This window comes from Prionailurus bengalensis, chromosome B2 (genome assembly GCF_016509475.1).
Source record: "Prionailurus bengalensis isolate Pbe53 chromosome B2, Fcat_Pben_1.1_paternal_pri, whole genome shotgun sequence".
Classification (NCBI taxonomy): Eukaryota; Metazoa; Chordata; class Mammalia; order Carnivora; family Felidae; genus Prionailurus; species Prionailurus bengalensis.
The window spans coordinates 45076717-45094024 of NC_057349.1; positions in this window are offsets into that span (position 1 = coordinate 45076717).

The following is a 17308-nucleotide window of genomic DNA, read 5'->3' on the forward strand; positions in this document are numbered from 1 at the left end:
AGGGGAGAAGCAGAGAGAGAGGGAGACACAGAATTTGAAGCAGGCTCCAGGCTCTGAGCTGTCTGCACAGAACCGGATGAGGGCCTCGAACTCACGAACTGTGAGATCATGCCCTGAGCCGAAGTCGGACGCTCAACCGACTGAGCCACCCAGGCGCCCCTCTGCTTCTGATTCTTGTAACCATTCTCTTCTGATGTTGGCAAAGAGTCATACTAACGGTAGTGATTCCACGGAGCAGTCCTCTAGGGAAATCAATTTTGCCTTAAACCCCTAAATGGAAAACTCTCTCGTGTCTCCGAATTTGAGGGCAAAAGCAATTCTTACCGGTAATAATTTTACCCACATGGATTTTCCTCATGAAGCTGTACATACTAGCAGTGGATGTGACAGGGTATTTATTGCGAGCTGTAATTATTCAAGAAACAAATTTAGTGAAAATAGCTCTATGGAAGTATTTTTTGTTTGTTTTCCGTTACCTTTTTGTTTCTTTTGTTCATTGTTTTCAACAAATACCGTGTGAGGTTTACAGGTGAAAGAAATGCAGATAAGAATAAATTGGAATGATTTCAGTTGCAGATGCCTGCCCCTTAAGAACTAATGCAAGGGGGCAGGCATGTAAATACTAGGTCCAAACTGGCCTTTAAGACCTGTCTATCCGGTCTTCTTTCCTAATCCAAGGAGGATTGGGTTAGGGCCATCTTCCTTGCAGTTCTTTTCATTGAAGCCCTAGGCAGGGATCCCCCATGCTCCCTGCTCCATTCACCTTCCTCTTCTGCTATGACCCTAAACCCTGCTCAACAATTCTGATCCCACCTTTCTGATAATGGCTGGTGAGAGAAGAGGGAGAAAGAAGGGAGAGGCCCTTCCAGAACCTTTGATAATCTTTCCACTCCTTCCATCTGAGGATTTATAGAGATCAGACCCTCCTCCAAGTCCTCAGTCCTCAGTACATGGTACCTTGGGTTTCTTCTATTCGTTTTCTCCAGAGTTGGGGTGGAGAAGGAGTTGATGAGTGTGAAGGGCTTATGATAAGTGCTCAATAGATGTGTATGTAAAACACTCTCCAATTAAAGCAAAGGGAGTGACACTCCTGTGTGGGGCTTGGGACTGCTTACCTGAGTGCGGACAAAAGTGGCAGGATTATCATTAGAATAAGGAGCAAGGGACTTTGAGGCAGATGAGTAAAATACAGAGGTGTGGAAGAGCATGGCACGGTGGAGGGGGACACAAGTTCAGAGCACAGTCAGACTGCCTGTGTCTACAGCTCACTGCCCTTCAGCAAGCCTGTAAGGTGGGTATAGCGACAACAGCTTGATCACAGGATCTTTTGAGGCTTAGATGAGAAAATATCCACATAAATCACTTAGCACTAAGACAGTAATGGAGGGAGCAGCCCCTACATATTAGCAATTGTGGTCATTACTATTAACGTGGTTGGTGGTGGTCACAAGCGGGGCAAGAAATTGTAGTCAGGCAAGAGCCAGATCAGACCCCAAGGGCCTTGTCGGTGATGTTATGTGATTCTTACCTCTAAAGGGATGGGGACCCTCTGGGAAGGGTGTGATGAGGTTTATGACTTTTAGGAAGACCAGTCTGAGGGCAGTGTGGAGAGTAGATTGTTCTGCGTGGCGATAGGGTTCAAGAGTAGAGGTTGGGAGACCAGTTGCGTAGCTGTATAAAGACATGACAGTTTATGAGGGCCTGAATTAAGGATTGGTATCAGACACGGAGATGAAAATATCAGACATGGAGATGAAAATATAGGTTTAAAATATTTTAAGTGGGAGATCTTGACAATTGATTGTGTGGGAGGTGAAGGAACCAAGGATGACAGGGGCGCATCTGCTCAGGAAACGGTGAGGTTAGTGGTGACTGCATCGTGCAAGAGGGCAGAGGGATGGGGGCAGACAACAAATCAAATTTGGGATATGTTGACCCTAGCGTCCAGAGCACAGGTGAAGATATTTTAAAAAATAGGCAGTTAAAAATAACCTAAAAGTATACCTGATGTATGGGGATTGGAATTTTCAAGTGAAGCAGGCAGGAAAAGAATGAACGTTAAGGGAGAAATTGCCTGTTTCAAAAGACCTGATGAAAATGAAGTGAAGAATTTTTGTTTCATTTTGATTTTGAAGGCATGATTATGGAAGTGAATGATGGAGGGGAGTAGAAAACAACATTCCAATTAACATCTAGAAGGTAGAATTTAACACTGACATTGTACAGAAGCTCCTGAAGATAGACCCATCCTGTCATTTTTTTAACTGTTTAACTAAGGTGTAGTGTTTCCTGTGGCTTAGAAAAGCATCTATTAAGAAATGATTAGCATAGCTATTGGTGGGGAGTGGGGGAGGGCAGGGGCAGGTGGAAGAGTGTAAGTACTAGAAATTTTGGGAGAAAAATATGACTTAAGAAGTGATTCTACATGCTCTGTTTCCACATTTTTTTTTTTTTTTTTGGTGATACTTTGGGAGCTGGGAAGCACCAGAATTGTTACCAGTACTGATAGGGAAAGAGAAAACTTAGGGTAGAATAAAGGAGGAAAAGAATGAGCCCTTGAGGGTTGGGCTGTTGTTGGATGATTGACCATTCCCTGGGGCTTCCAATGATTTGAGAAAGCTCTGTGTAGTCCCCAAACACTTCAACAAATTCAGTTAAGCTTACTTTAGCTTAGAAGATAGACATATCATATTTTGTGCTGATAAGGCTGTGTGAGATAATCTGAAACCTTGAGCAGATACTATGCTTAGTCTCCTTTAGACTCTGGTAGCTGTTTCCAAGGTTCTATGCCAGGCACAGGAAAGGCACTCAGACATTGAATGGTTGAAATCAAAAGAGTGGCTTTCAGGTTTTGAATTGGGAAAGATCTGGAAGCATGGAATAAAGTACTGAATTAAGAGTGTAAAATCCTAGATCCCTAGTTTATGCTTTGTTCTAAATCCACTTGTTTCTATGTAGCTGTTTTAATATGACTGTCTCACGAATGTGTGAATGAATGAATGAATAAGTGCATGAATTTGTGAAATGGGGATTAAAAATAGAAATGCCCTAATAACTTGAAATGTTGGGTGTCAAGAATCATAACAAAATCCAAAAATATTTTGATTTTTTTTCCCAAGTAGAATGAGGGAATAGGAATATATTACACAGTAAAACCCGGCTATTTAACTCTTAGAAATTTAATTGTTTGGAGAATCAAGCCTTATATTTATTTCGAAATGAGTGGTAACTCAGTTCTTTTTCCAGGGAAAAACGCATTGCCATCTTTAATGATTCTTAAAAATATGAACCCCAAATCTGCCAGTGGGAGTGCTTTTCCATGAAGTTAGGGAACAACAAGGAAGGGGAAGTAGAGAGGAAGAGGTGGAGAGTGAGTGGGATATTGTATTGCCTACAGAATAAAATGTCTTAAATTCTGCCAAACTGTCAGAGGATGATTTATATGGAGCGAGGGTAAATGCCATTGTAGAAAAAAAGGTCAGTGAAAGTAGAAAGAGCCTTTGATTCAATAACTAATTTTGTAGAAAACAAGGCAGACCTATTGCCCGGAAGGCCAAAGAGTTGACTTTTATGTACTCTTCTTGCGAAAAGGAGTAAATGGCAAGAAATATAAGAGCTATAAAGGATATGGTAAGAAACTGGAGGGATGTCCAATGTCAAGCCATTAGCCCCACCGCCAAACTGCTGGTCGCCACCATAACCTTGAATGGTTTTTCAAAGATGGTACAACTTTCAACATATATATATTCATTAGGTTGTGGAACTCTGAAGAATATATACGCTCTAAGCTGGGTTCCATCCTCAGAACAGAGGGATAGTGTGGCACCAGGTGTTTTGGAGGGAGAAATCTAAGAAAACAGCCCCTTGTGGAATGCTGGCACCAAGGCTCCCAGTCTCCTCCCTGAGAAACCAGAGGAAGGGAACAAGAGGCTGTTGGGTGAGTCAGCATATTCCTCACATACAGCTGTATTAGTAGGTGTCAGAGCTATCTTGTTCAGAGAGGAGGACTTTTTTCCCTTAATACCAAGAGTTACACTTTTGTAAGTATTTTCTATTTTGGAGGAGTCATCCACTTGTAACACCCACCCTTCCCACATACATGCACACCCAAATGAACAAAATCTAATTTTGTTAGGGGAAAAGAAAAGCATCTGATCCACTTGAAAAATGAACCACATTTGGCAGCAAGCATGTGGGATTTATCCAAACTGCTTAGAATTAGATCTGAATCTACGGATTTTGACACTCTGTCCATGTAGAAGCAAAGCCATGTATGAGCCCATACTGATAAAAAGCTTTAAAGCATTGGAAGTGAGGAATAATAGTATTAAAGCAGAATCACTCTCAACACTCCCAGGGAGTAGAGAAGCTGGCACCCTTCTCTAAATATAGGACCAAGCCTGAAGATTCTACAAGCACTTCCAAACTAGGAGTTTGCAGGAACTTGCTGCCACGGGGGAATTGGCAGGGCATCCATCCAAAAGAGAATGCAATTCTGTGGTTGAGCCTGAACGTGGGGAATAGATGAAGCCCTTGGCTCAGGATGGGGATGAAACCAGGCGCTTTCCAAAGATGATACCTCTCTGAAGACGAACAAGATGGTTCAGGGTGAGACGAGACCCCAGCCACCTCTTTTGAGTCGTTTGCTGTTATTGTTAGCAGAAGTATCTGGGCAAGCCCCAGTGAGGAGCCTGCAATGGACGGCATGTGGACTGGTAGCATGAAAGTCCTGGAAGTCAGGTTAGCCCAGGAGCCAGAAGACCAGGTAGGTACCTCTGTAAGAAACAACTGGCTCAAAAATGTTCATGGTCACAGTCAGAGCCCCTGGAGTGTAATGGCTTGAGTGGGTAAGGCAGAAACAAGAGGTAGAGTGGAGATACACTGAAAGAGTGGATCAGGAGGGGCAATTTCCTATTTCAGGGCCTGCAGGTGGATACAGACCCTTGGAGGAGCTAATTAGCTGGTAACTATGTGGGCACAGAGTAACAACTTCTAGACAAACTCTACAAAAAGTTTGCATGCAAACGTTGATATAAAAAGGAGGCAGGTGTGACTTCTTTAAATACCTTTAAAAATATATTTATTTTTAGCTCCTAGAGAAAATACCAGAAGTGGTTAAATGACTGTACTCACAGTTTAGTTGCTCAAATCCCCAACGACAACATCTAGCTGTTTGGCTTCACCCCTTGGGTACTCTACATTTCCTAGGTAGTGGAGTCAATGACATGGCTTGCTGTTTGGAAATAACTGAATAATTCTGAAGGTTAGAGACATACATATTTTTGGCACTGTAAGTATACATGTGATCCTGGTGGGAAGAAAGGGAGTTATTTATTCCATTTTCAGCTGTTTAGGGTCTTGGTTGTCTTCAGTTTTGTCTTAATTTAATTTAGCACAACTATTAATTAAAATCGTTTATCACTCCATATAAATGATCTTCAAATGAATAAAATCATTCACATGAGTCAGGCTGCTACTATCAGTACATGTTTCCTGTTACAGTGGCTTATGAGTTTTTTCAAATTAAGTTTCAGAATGGTTGAAGTTAGAGGGGGAGATATATTCTCCCAGAAAATACTCTACTCGTTGTATTTCAGATGATCAGTATAAATGAGTAGTGGTGGGAAATCGTCTGAGCTTGTGAGTCTTAGATGGCGGCCCATTTTGTATTGATTCCAGTTAATACAAATAGATGAGGTGTGTTCTCATTGTAGTGAGAGCCATATGATTAAAGGTTGTGTAAAAGGTCGAAACTCAAGTTACTTGCCAGGTATTAAATTTCTCCAAGGGAAATAATAGCAGCTACAATATTATTAAGTTTAACATGTGACAAACAAGCATTGCTCTAGCGCAGAGGTCAGCAAAATACAGCCCTCAGGTCAAATCTGGCCCACCACCTATTTTTGTAAATAAAGTTTTATTGGAACACAACCACTCATTTGTTTACATATCGTCTGTGGCTGCTTCCCTTTTTGAGTTGTTGAGAGAGAGATTGTCTTGAAGGGCCTAAAGTATGTGTTTTCTGGCACTTCACAGAAAAAGTCTCACAAAAATCTGCTCTACTGTTTACATGTCTTAAGACCTCGAGGGGGATATACTTTGCTCCTTATGAAGAAACTGAGGTGCAGAGAATTTATGCAACCTGCTCAAAAGTCACACAGTCAGTGGAAGAGTTGGGGTTCCAGCTCTCTCACGCTGCCTCCAGAGCCTGCACTTCTCACTGCTGTAGGGGCTGACAGAGAGATTTGTTCTGTCTGTAAATTTTCTCCTTCCCTCTTGCTTGCTCTAAAATCCTACTCTAGGTTTCTTCGAATAATTTTACTTCCTTGCTCAATTTACAAATGGGATGGGGAATTAAGAATCAATTTCCACCCTTTTTATAGAGCCCGGAGGTCCCAGACCAGGTGCATCAAGTCATAACTCTGTTTATGTTATAAGGGAATCAGTTGTATGGGGGTGTGTTGAGGTGATAACCGTTGAAGATAAAGTAAACATTATTTAATACACAGGAAGCTATGCTGAAAAGAATGCATGCTCTTTATATGAAAAGAGGTCATGGTCCGGTGGAAAAACAGATGAGTGAAGGATGATTGCGATACCTTGTGGAGAGTGCTATGAGAGAGGGAGCACAGGGAGCTATATGAGCATAGGAGGGCTCTCCTAAGCCACACTGGTGTGGGAAGGGATGAGACCTGTCCTGGAAGAGGAAATTTCCCATAGGAGTTGGTCAGAAGAAATTGCTGGAAGGGTCTTCAAAACCAGAGAGCTTTGTGAGGAAAAGGACACTCTATGCAAAGGCATGATATATTACAGAGGCTCTAAGAAGTTGTATAGAGACAGGGAAGGCGTTGTAAATTCATGAAGATCCTTGAAGATCATGATCTCAGGGTCAACAGCTTCTTTTGTTTCCAGTTGACTGTGGGAAAATCTTTAAGTGTTTTTAGTACATGAGGATTGTTTTCAGAGTTCCATTTTGGACCACAAAACACAAAGCACAGCAGTTGGGACACCTGTATTGAGTTGCCTTGGAGGCTTGTGTAAATGTAAATCACCTGGCCCTACTCATACCTCCCACGTCTGACTCTCTGTGGAGCAGTACCCATTTAAATCTCTGGGATATTGAAATCTAATGATGTTTTTATACACTTCACAGTTTGAGGAGCATTGAAGAATGGTTTTAGGAAGGCGTAGGGGGAAAATTAATCTAGGTGAGGATTGAAGAGGGTCTGAAAAGTTGTACCTGGGTTGCAGAGCGAGAGATGGATTTTAGAAGTATTTTGGAATTAAAGATTGACAAGAGTTGGTAATTAATTGCATGTGGATAATGGATAGCAAAGGAAAAGGAAATGTCCTTTCTGATTAAAAAAAAAATTCTGGCTTAAGTAATTGCAATGAGATAGAGAATATTTTTCTCCCACCTACAATTGTCCCTCCTTCTGCCTTCTCTCCCAAGTCAACTCAGATATTTGCTCAGTAGCTTCCCTATCTTTCACTCATTTCAGAAAATGAGCCAGGAAGTCTAGAAATGAGCACTCAGGTTAGTTTCCCTAAAACAGAGAAAACTATGTCCAGAGTAGTTAGTTGGAATGTGTAATTATTGGAAAGGAGATCCTGATATATAATATGTTACATTTTTTGACTTGTCATGCCACTGTGAAGGATGTGAAACCTGGCAGGAAGAGCAGTTTAGTTAAATTAAGGAGTCTCGTCTGTGGGCGGATTGGCCACGAGAGAACTGGGGAAGACTTGCTTATGAACCAACATCATACTGGTTTTTTTCTCTCTCTGAGAAACTGTTATTTGATTGATGGTTTTTATCATCCCACACTGCTGTTGATCAGATACTCTAAATGAAATCCTCCAACTTCACAAATCTACAAGCTGATCTGCCATAGATAATCCAGAAGTGGATTATCCTCCCATGTATGTGAAGGAGACACTTTCCAGGATTTAGTTTGCTTTGGCTGTCCTAAATAGCACAAGAGAATAGTACAAATCCCTGTCATGTTTCCAGCAAAACCCCCAAGCAACAGGCTTATTGGAAAGAACTTGGTTAAGGGAGTTTCCAGGACTGGGTTCTGCCTCCGGTTAGTTGTGTGACTTTGTTCCAGCCCATGACTCGGTAGTGATGTTGAAAAACATATAAACTCAACCTTCAAGGAGCTCATTGTCTAATAGGGAAAGCAGCATCAGAGGATGGGTACACCGTCTGGCTTCAAGGAGGAAGTAAAAACTTAGAGGGTAGGTTAGGTGTTCAGGCCCAGGAGGAGATGGAGGGGCTGGTCCCTGCAGAGGCATGCCTGGAGGATAGAGAACAGTTTGTATTAGTTGGATCAAAGGGTGTGTAGGAGAAAATTAGGCTGTGCAGATGAGTAGGGAGCACATCCTAGAGGACCTTCTGGGTTAGTCTTAGAGGTTTCGCATTTTATTCTAGGTGATGTGTAGGAGTAGAACACAAGGAAATGAGTTGGGAGACTATGGAGGTGGATGGATAAGAAAAAGGGCCCGAACTAAAATAGAATATCCAGGAAGGGAACAGGATGATATGCATCCAGAAAGCTCGAATCTCCAGCACTAATTGCATCTGGGACGAAGGAAAGGAATCCACTGAGAAGCCGTCCGCAATGACAATGTCCATCCCAATCCCTGTCCTAGTGTGTACGTGTGTTGGGGCGTGGTGGGTATGATTAGGATCTGAATTTAGTTTTGGAATCTCTCCACTTACCAGTGGTATGCTTCTCCTTGAAACTCAATTTTTCTTCTCTACAAGAGGAATGGCACACCTTTTGGAAATGAAGAGTGCATCTAAAGTGCTCCCATATGGTCTGGCACATACAGGGAAGTTAGCTGGCAAGTGTTAGTTCTCCGGACTCCCAACCCCACCCCATGTACCTTGTCAGGAGAAAGTAATTAATAAGGAATATCCAAATAACGATGCACACTATGAATATTGAAGTAAAATACGTTAGTTGAATTATCCCAATCTATGGCAGAGTTACCAACTACAGGGTGCTGGAAACCCGCACTTCCACCATCCTCTGATGCCCATGTCAGTCTAGTGTGTAAAGGACTCCTTTCCTTTAGGACAGGAGCTTGTGAAAGCTGGTCTGGATACAGTGAGGGTTAAAGGAGGTCCGTCTGAGTCTCCATCTGGGACAGCTTCACTCCACATCTGTAATTTGCCTTGTTCTCTTACAGATGAGGTGCCGGGCAGAGGTGAGCGTGGACTGGTGAGAAAAGTATTTTTATAACCGAAAAAAGTGGTGCAAAGGGTCTTCTACTGATTGGCAGCGTCACCTGATTAGGGAGGCAGGGTTTGTTCCTGATGCCTTAATCACAGTATCTGCTCACCTCTCTGGGGTTTTGGACCAACCCCATTTTCAGTGAAAGTAGTGTGGGCTTCCTATCCTCATAATGTGCCCACTCATTATAGTTTCTGTGTAGATTATTGTCCTGTCCTAGCTGTAGTTTCCCAGATGTGGACCCCACGCAGACAGAAGCGGTCTGATTCTTACAACTGAGTTACTTCATCTTCTTTTTCTTCCTGCTTAAGCATCTTGAAAATGCCCCTTATCAGAACTCTTTGGAGAATAAGAAATGAAACCAGGGTAACCAGAATCAATGTGTCTTTTGTAAAGAGGAAAATAGAGACCCATTATACTTATAAGCCAATGGAATAGCTTTTGTTTTCCTTACTTTTCTCTCCTCTCTCTCTCTTGGATTATACAACAGAAGCAAAATAAGAAAAGGCTACCTTAATTTCAAAGGTAACGCTTAGGTGAAGAGGAAAGTCATTATGCCGGACCAAAGGGAGAGTGGAAACAGGAAATTTGGAGGATGAAACAAATTTACGCACCTTATAAATTTTGAGTGGACTGGAAATACAGAAGAAATGAATAAAAAGGCCTGCCAGGAGACCATGAAGTGGTCTAGTTGGGAAATGACTAATGCGTGAACACAAATCTTGGTGACAGATGCGTCAGCTATCTGTGAACTTTCTAAAGGTTAAATGAACAATAATAGGATTTTGTCAATGCTCCAAAGTGAGTTTAAACCATTAACTACATGATGCAAATATGTGAGCACCTTTAATTGGGCATGACTAAAAATAATGAGGTAATGTTTAAAATAACGACATCTAGAACAGAAGAGCGATTAGGGAAAATTTGTCTAAAAAGCCAAAAAGTGATCATTGCTTGGTGGTTTCATTGTTGTCAGTAGACATATTTCTCTTAATATAATAAATTGGGCCCTGTGGCAAGTGAAATAAGTTCCAGACCAACTATAAGTCCCTTGGGATTCCCTGGCAGCTAGAAACCTTGGCATTCCTGAAATACAATTTTCGTTAAAATGAAAGATGCTCGTGAGTCTTCAAGTCAAACCTACTAATTATTACACCAGGCCAATTGAAAGTTTGATATATTCAAAGCTCTGTCATCCAGGGACTGATTCTGGTTTTCCTCCTGCCAAGACATTGGTTGATTTTGACTATAGTAGCACATCTGGTAGGCATGTATGAATAACAATTCAGCTAGCTGGATTCTCCATGACTACTGACACCACAGGGGACCTCTTCAGGTTCTTTCAGGTACATGAAGAGTTTCATTTCCAAGTAAGAGAGAGAAACAAATAACTTACCTTTGCTTGAGTGGGTCTGTGAACCTCAGGAGATTAGCCATTCCTTTTAGACTCTGTGTGTGTGTGTGTGTGTGTGTGTGTACATAGTTTTCTGGTTTGCTTAATATCTTTGCAAAAACTTAATAGAACTTTCCATAAATAGATAAAAGAGAAAGAAAAGTATAATGAACGATGTATCCATCTTCCAGTTTCAACAATGATCGATACGTGGCTCATCTTGTATCATGTATACCCTTATCTACCTTCTTCCCTCGCCTCCAAAGCAAATAACATCCTGGGATGTCACCACAATTTTATGAGTATCTGATTTGTGAGAACAAAATTTCCCAAAGTATGATCCACAAAAACCCTGTCCTACAAAGATACTGCAAAAATAAAGGGTTCTAATCTTCAAATACTTTGGGAAAATGCTAGACACTTTGTCTCCTTTTTGAATGGCTACCCTGTATGTTAGCACATTAATGGCTCTGAGGTGAGAAGTCTACATGTTAGAACTCATTTAAACCAGTATCTTCCAAATTCGATTGAGTCTAGAACTCTATTTCCAGCAGATCCTATTTACATCATATGGAAGAAACATTAAGAGATAATATTTACAATATTTACTAGGCACTTGCTATGTGCCAAGTTTTCTGTAAAATATTTTTATATGTATTTCCTTATTTAATCCTTATAATAATCCTTTGAGATGAGATTTACCGTAATATATTACAGGGTAATATATTACACCATTTTCAGATGAAGAAATTGAAGCTCAGATATATGAAACAACTTGACAATGGTTACACAGTAGGGAAGAGACTGGGGCAGGATTTACTCCCATATCTGTGCAGCTCCTGGAATCCCTGTTTATATACACATTTGGAGAGGAGGTGTTAGTTACAACTGATGATGGGGACATCCTCTAGTGGCATTGATAGACCGACTCTTCTTTTGTTTTCACTTGTAGTGACAAGGGAAGCAAAGGTACAGCAAAACATATTTGGTCAGAATCAGTAGGCTAAGGATTTTGTTTAATAATTTATATTTCCATTGTGCTTTGTACATTTTAGATTATTCACAAATCTATTGTCCTATAAGTTCCCAATGCCTTGAAAAAAAAAAGTATCAGTGTTACTCCTATTCAGCCAACAAAGCATAGAGAAGGTCCCCGTCTTGCCCAAGGTTGCAGATTCATTACAGACTTGGAATTAGAACCTAGATATTATGTCCAGGGCATTTTGTTTTGACTGCACTGTGAATATTGCATTGTCAAATAGGGTATGACCCTGACTTCTGGCTTGTTTTAGTTTATGTAAACCGGAGAGGCAAAGGAAAGGGGTGTGAGGGAAACCACCTTAATCAAGAATTACTTGATGGAGGAGAGTCTACTCGTGATAATGCACCTTTCAAAATATCCTACAGGCAAGGTCTGGTGCTTACCTCGGTGTCTAGATCACGATTTTCATGTTTTAGGGTAGGAAAGGAGGAATCTACAAATTTAGTTTTCTTAGGGCAACTTATGACTATCACGTCCCAGGGAGAACTCTGCCAGTGCTCTTGGTGATTTTCTTACTCCCCCCACCCCAGCCTGGGTTGGAAGCTCTGGTCCAGGTCTCCTTAGTGATGGGAGGGGCTCTATGGAGCCACTTAGTGGTTCCTTAGCAGAGGTGACCATGATGTAGCTGAGAAGAGTAGCTATTTTTCATCTATCTCACTTTGCTTGCCAAGGTCAAAGTATTGCCTTCTAGAGTACATGTTTGGTATATTCTCCCCTGAGTACAAAATCATGCAGGGAAATTGGAAAATTATGCAATTGTTTTCAAATGTATCATGGGGAATAGGACAGTTGGGTAATAGCTACACAAAATTAAGCACCAACATGATTTGAGCTTTACCGAGATAAATGAAAACACCTCTGATTATCTGGACAGTTATTTTGGCCAAGACAGACTTGCATGGGAGATAGGGAGCGTTTGGATGGGTGACTGCTAATACTGAACATTATCACTTCATTAAAGTAGGTCGAGAGAAGCAAATGTGATAGGTTTTTCTCACATGCTATAATTACCAAGGGCAATTCAGTATGTTTTAGTCTGGTCTATATCTAGCCCATGAAATTATATAACAAACAATCACTCATTGTAGGTGATTAAAATACATGTCTCTGGACAGATTAAAAGGGGATAGATAGAGAAAAGCGCCATGATCTCATTACCTACTATACTCCCTCTCACAACTAAGGAAAGTGTAAATTTAAAACTTATTAAAATATGGAGATACCATGATATAACAAAAAGAGCACTGGTGCCTGGATTAGACAACCAGCATTAAAGAATCTATTCCTATACTTTGACAATGTGGCCTTGGGAAAATCACTTAATTTGTTTGAGCCTTGGTTGCTTATTTGAAAATAAGATAATAATAAAACCTTAACATGTTTTACTGGGGATCAAATAATATGATATATGGACCTACAAATTCCTAAACAAAGTGTTAATAATAATGCTCAAAAAATGGAGTAGTAAAGCCAGAACAGAAAGGCCCCAGAAAATGCCAACAAAGTCCCTTGTATAAAGTGGTGTATCTGGGGGTGTGCAAGCTTGAGACCCACTCTTCTGAAACAGGAGTGCCTTAGGCTGCCTCTAGTTTCATTGATGAGATGAAGGTCAGTCAGTCCAAGAGCAATTAGCCAAGAATAACAGAAAAGCCCATCACATAGTATCAACGTTAAGTGATGCAGTTAAATACTGACTTTGGGATCTGTGATACTAGGAAGAAAGAAAGGTGCTTTTTTCCTGGCCTGGCCACCTGGTTCTTGGTTCCAATATTACATATTACAATATGTAATAGTAGTCAGTGGTTGTTGTAATGTGAGAGTGTAAATCTGATTTATTTTCTGGTTGGTTTAATTAGGTTGTGATAATCCAGAATGAAAACTCTCCATTCTGTGCTCCTAAGGAGTTCCTGCTGACAGCAAACTTTCAAATCAATGCACTCAGTGGCCCTAGAGGTCAGCTGGCCACCCATATTTCACTCCTGAAGGTATTGAAACTCAGACAGCCCCAAAGCTTTCCCTAAAGACACAGAAAGCTAGTGATAGAGCTAGAGAAACCTTTGTGAATTGGGGCTCTTCCCCCTGTTTTGCCTAGTGGAAGTCAAATGTGTGTTTTGGAAAATATCCCAAGCATGGTTGTTACTTTACAAAAATAATATCGTTAAGGAAAAGAGACCTTAAAACATAGCAAGTGTGTGTACAAGTGTCTGGGATATGCTGAGGGTAACTTTCAGAGGGATTTGTGGAGATCTGGCCAAAGAAATGAGAAGTTCTGCTGTAACTGTATCCTAAATAAGATGGTAGTGTATATCATCTTTCCAAATTAGAATGAAGTGATGTCTCCTTGGAAGGCCCAGGGGGCACATGCGGTTAGAAGTGGGAGAATGGGTCTTATAATCTGGTGAGGAGGTGAAAAGAGTGGGTCAGCTGGCACGATGGGGAATTTCATCTTAGGTTAGGATGGAGGGCGGTTGGGGGAGGCCTTTCTATTGCCAGTAGCTGTCATTGGTTGTCATCACGCTTTTGGGGTGAATTTGTCATTGGAGACTCTCCATGCTAAGCCCCAAAGGAAAGATTTCCAGCTATTTTTCAGAGCTAGCCTGTGTAGATTAAAAATATTCTGAGTAGCAAGTTGAATTGTTTGGGGGAAAATTATTTCCTGTGTAAATAAGTTTGTCTCTTACTTTATTAATATTAAGGTGAGAGAAATGTAGACAGATTTAAGTCCATCCTAAAGACTACAAAAATACAAAGAATAATTTTTAAAGTTTTTTTATTCGAGGTTTTGAAACTAAAATAGTAATACAATCTCCCTGCAACACTTCGAACATTATTGTACAAAGACGTATAAAAGCAAAGATGATTGATAACCTTTCCTCCAATGCTATTTCAGTGATGACAGTGTGATATGCATCCTTGTTCACACGTATGGGAAAAAAATTAAAATAGGCAAAGTCTTAGATAAAACCAGAGAATCCCAAAGTGCTGGAGACTTTTCAGCAAGATCAAAGCCAACCAGAATTACCTTCTATGGATTAAATCTTACTATAGAAAGACCTAGACTGAAGGCTTTGGGGCTAGGGTCAGGCAGAGGTCACAAAGGGGCCCCCAGAGAAGCAGACCTAGAGGAATTTAGTTCTAGAAAATAAGCTCTGAGCAGAATCCTAGACGCTAGACAATTGGACTTCTCTTAATCCTTATTTTCTTAACCAACTATAGTTTTCTTAACCAAGCTTCACAGAAGGCAATCAGTGACTGTCATGTATCCTTAGGACAGCTCTTATCACCGACATGTATTTAATATGACTTTTTTGTGGCTATGGTTATATGGAGCAAACATTCAAAAATCAAGCTGAGGAGACATGGGCCTGAATTTCAGAGCACAGGAAGAGAAATCTTGGACCAACCGACAGATGAACAAGTAAAAAATTAACAGAATGAACCAAAGACTTAATAGTGGTATGTGTGGCTTAGGGAGAAGGATCTGGTGCAGGTGTATTTTTGGACAAGATGGGCCTGGAGAGGAATAGCTGCCTCAATTCCAGACGTGCAGTTGCCTCTGCCTAGTGAATTTGACATAGGGAAGTGCTGGAAGGAAAATTAATTTTTCAGGCAGAGATAAATTTCAATCTGAATCCAATGGAGCGTAATCCCACTATGCCCGAGTTATCTCTTTGGGGATTTTGATTTACAAAGTGCTACCCAAATTGTAAGATCACAAATACCATTAAAATACAAAAAGCTACAAAATGGGAGAACTTGAGGAAACAACCCTTCCTTCCTTCCTTCTTTCCTTCCTTCCTTCCTTCCTTCCTTCCTTCCTTCCTTCTTTCCTTCCTTCTTTCCTTCCTTCCTATCCATCTATCATCTCCTATCTATTCATCAATCTATTCATCTATTTATATAATCCTATGTATGTATGTATGTGTGTATATACATATTTATATACATATATGTACACCTGCATCCAATAAGACCATATCTTACCCAAAAATTTTTGTAAAGAGATTGTGGTAATAATTGCATTATTTCTGAATTTCTTTGAAATGGGAAAATTGCATATTTCTTACTCTTGTGACAATTGGTTTTATTTATAGGAAGCTTAGCAGTCATTTCTTAGCTTAGAACTTTTACACGTTTCTTAGTGGGATACAATATGATAGGCTATTCTGGCTATAAATTCAACTGGGTTCAGACACTACTCTTGGAGATTTCTCTTTCCTGTAGGGTTTTCATCCTCAGGATCTATCTAAAGTACCTAAGGCAAGCATTAAATGTGCTGCTTTGTAAAAAATCAAACAACTCTCCCTCTTTACCCTAGTGTTAATTGCTGATATGTGTGTAAATAAATAGATAAATGAGAGTCTGGCCTCAGAAAGTATGGCTCTAGGACTGTGGTGTCCATATTGTTCTGCCTTCTGTGAAAATACATGAAAAGATGTTGAATAGATGATAAAGATGATAAAGTCAATGGATACGATGCACCTCAAGAATGTTGTGGTTCTCTGTTTAGAGCAGGTACAGATTTACTAGTGGAGGGAGTCATGGTAATAACGGTGACTGTGACAAGAATTGGAAGCTATATTCTGAGGCCAAGTAGCTCTACACCTGTCCATTAGAGCTTCAGAAAAAATATCAAATTCTAATACGTTTTCTTAAATTCTAAAAAAAATATAGTGTGTTATTCGCATTTATTTTTAAGCTTGAGATAATACATGACCAATGCCAGCTGAAGCGTTGTTACCGAAGTTTAATTATCAGTATGTACTGTATATTGTTAAGCACTCACTCTTCAATATGCAGAGAAGACTGAGAAATAATAACCCGGGATGGAAAGGACATTCTAAGCAATGGGAAGGCAAGGGGTAACTTAAGCTTTTCATTGATTGTGACAGCAGTTGAGCTTCTTGATGCATTTATTATTGTAAAAATGTCCTTGAAACCAATTATTTCCTCCTTTAGATGGTTAGAATTCTGAATATTACCTGGAAAACTTCTAGAAGCATAATGTGTCAAGTCAACTTGTAAAAGCATTTGTAGGTACTCTGTGTGAGAATATTCAGAAGATGTTTTAGTTTCTCATTCATTATCTCTAACCCAGTTGTGTGTTGAACCGAAGGGCACATTTGGCTCCTGCACTGGGAAAAAATGGATTAGTTCTTCCCACCTCTGTCAGGTTCTCTTTATCCACACATTTAAAATAATTTCTCTCTCTTTTCTTTTTAAGCCACAACTGTGTTAGTCAAGTGCATTTTTTTTCAATAAAGAAAATATACTGCACTGACACTCTGAATCATTTTGGTTTTGTTGGTATTGTTTATTTTAAATCTAAAGATTCAGCAGCACAGTGGGTAATAAATGAGAGGTGTTGACAGAACTAAAATAAAGGTACCTTACATTAAAGGGACCAGCTGAATTGCACTATTCAGTAACTCTCTCTTTGCCCATTATGATGATTTGTGTGGACTTTTGTAAAGCTACAAAATGTAAGTAACAATGTTCACTGGTTGGGAATTTTTCTAAACATTTGGTAGCCCTGGGAGTTATCTAAGCAACTTAGAATATCTCTGGGAGTTATAGCATTGATTTCCTCACCTAAACAAAAGCAGATCCCCCAAGGTCACTCTCTAAAAA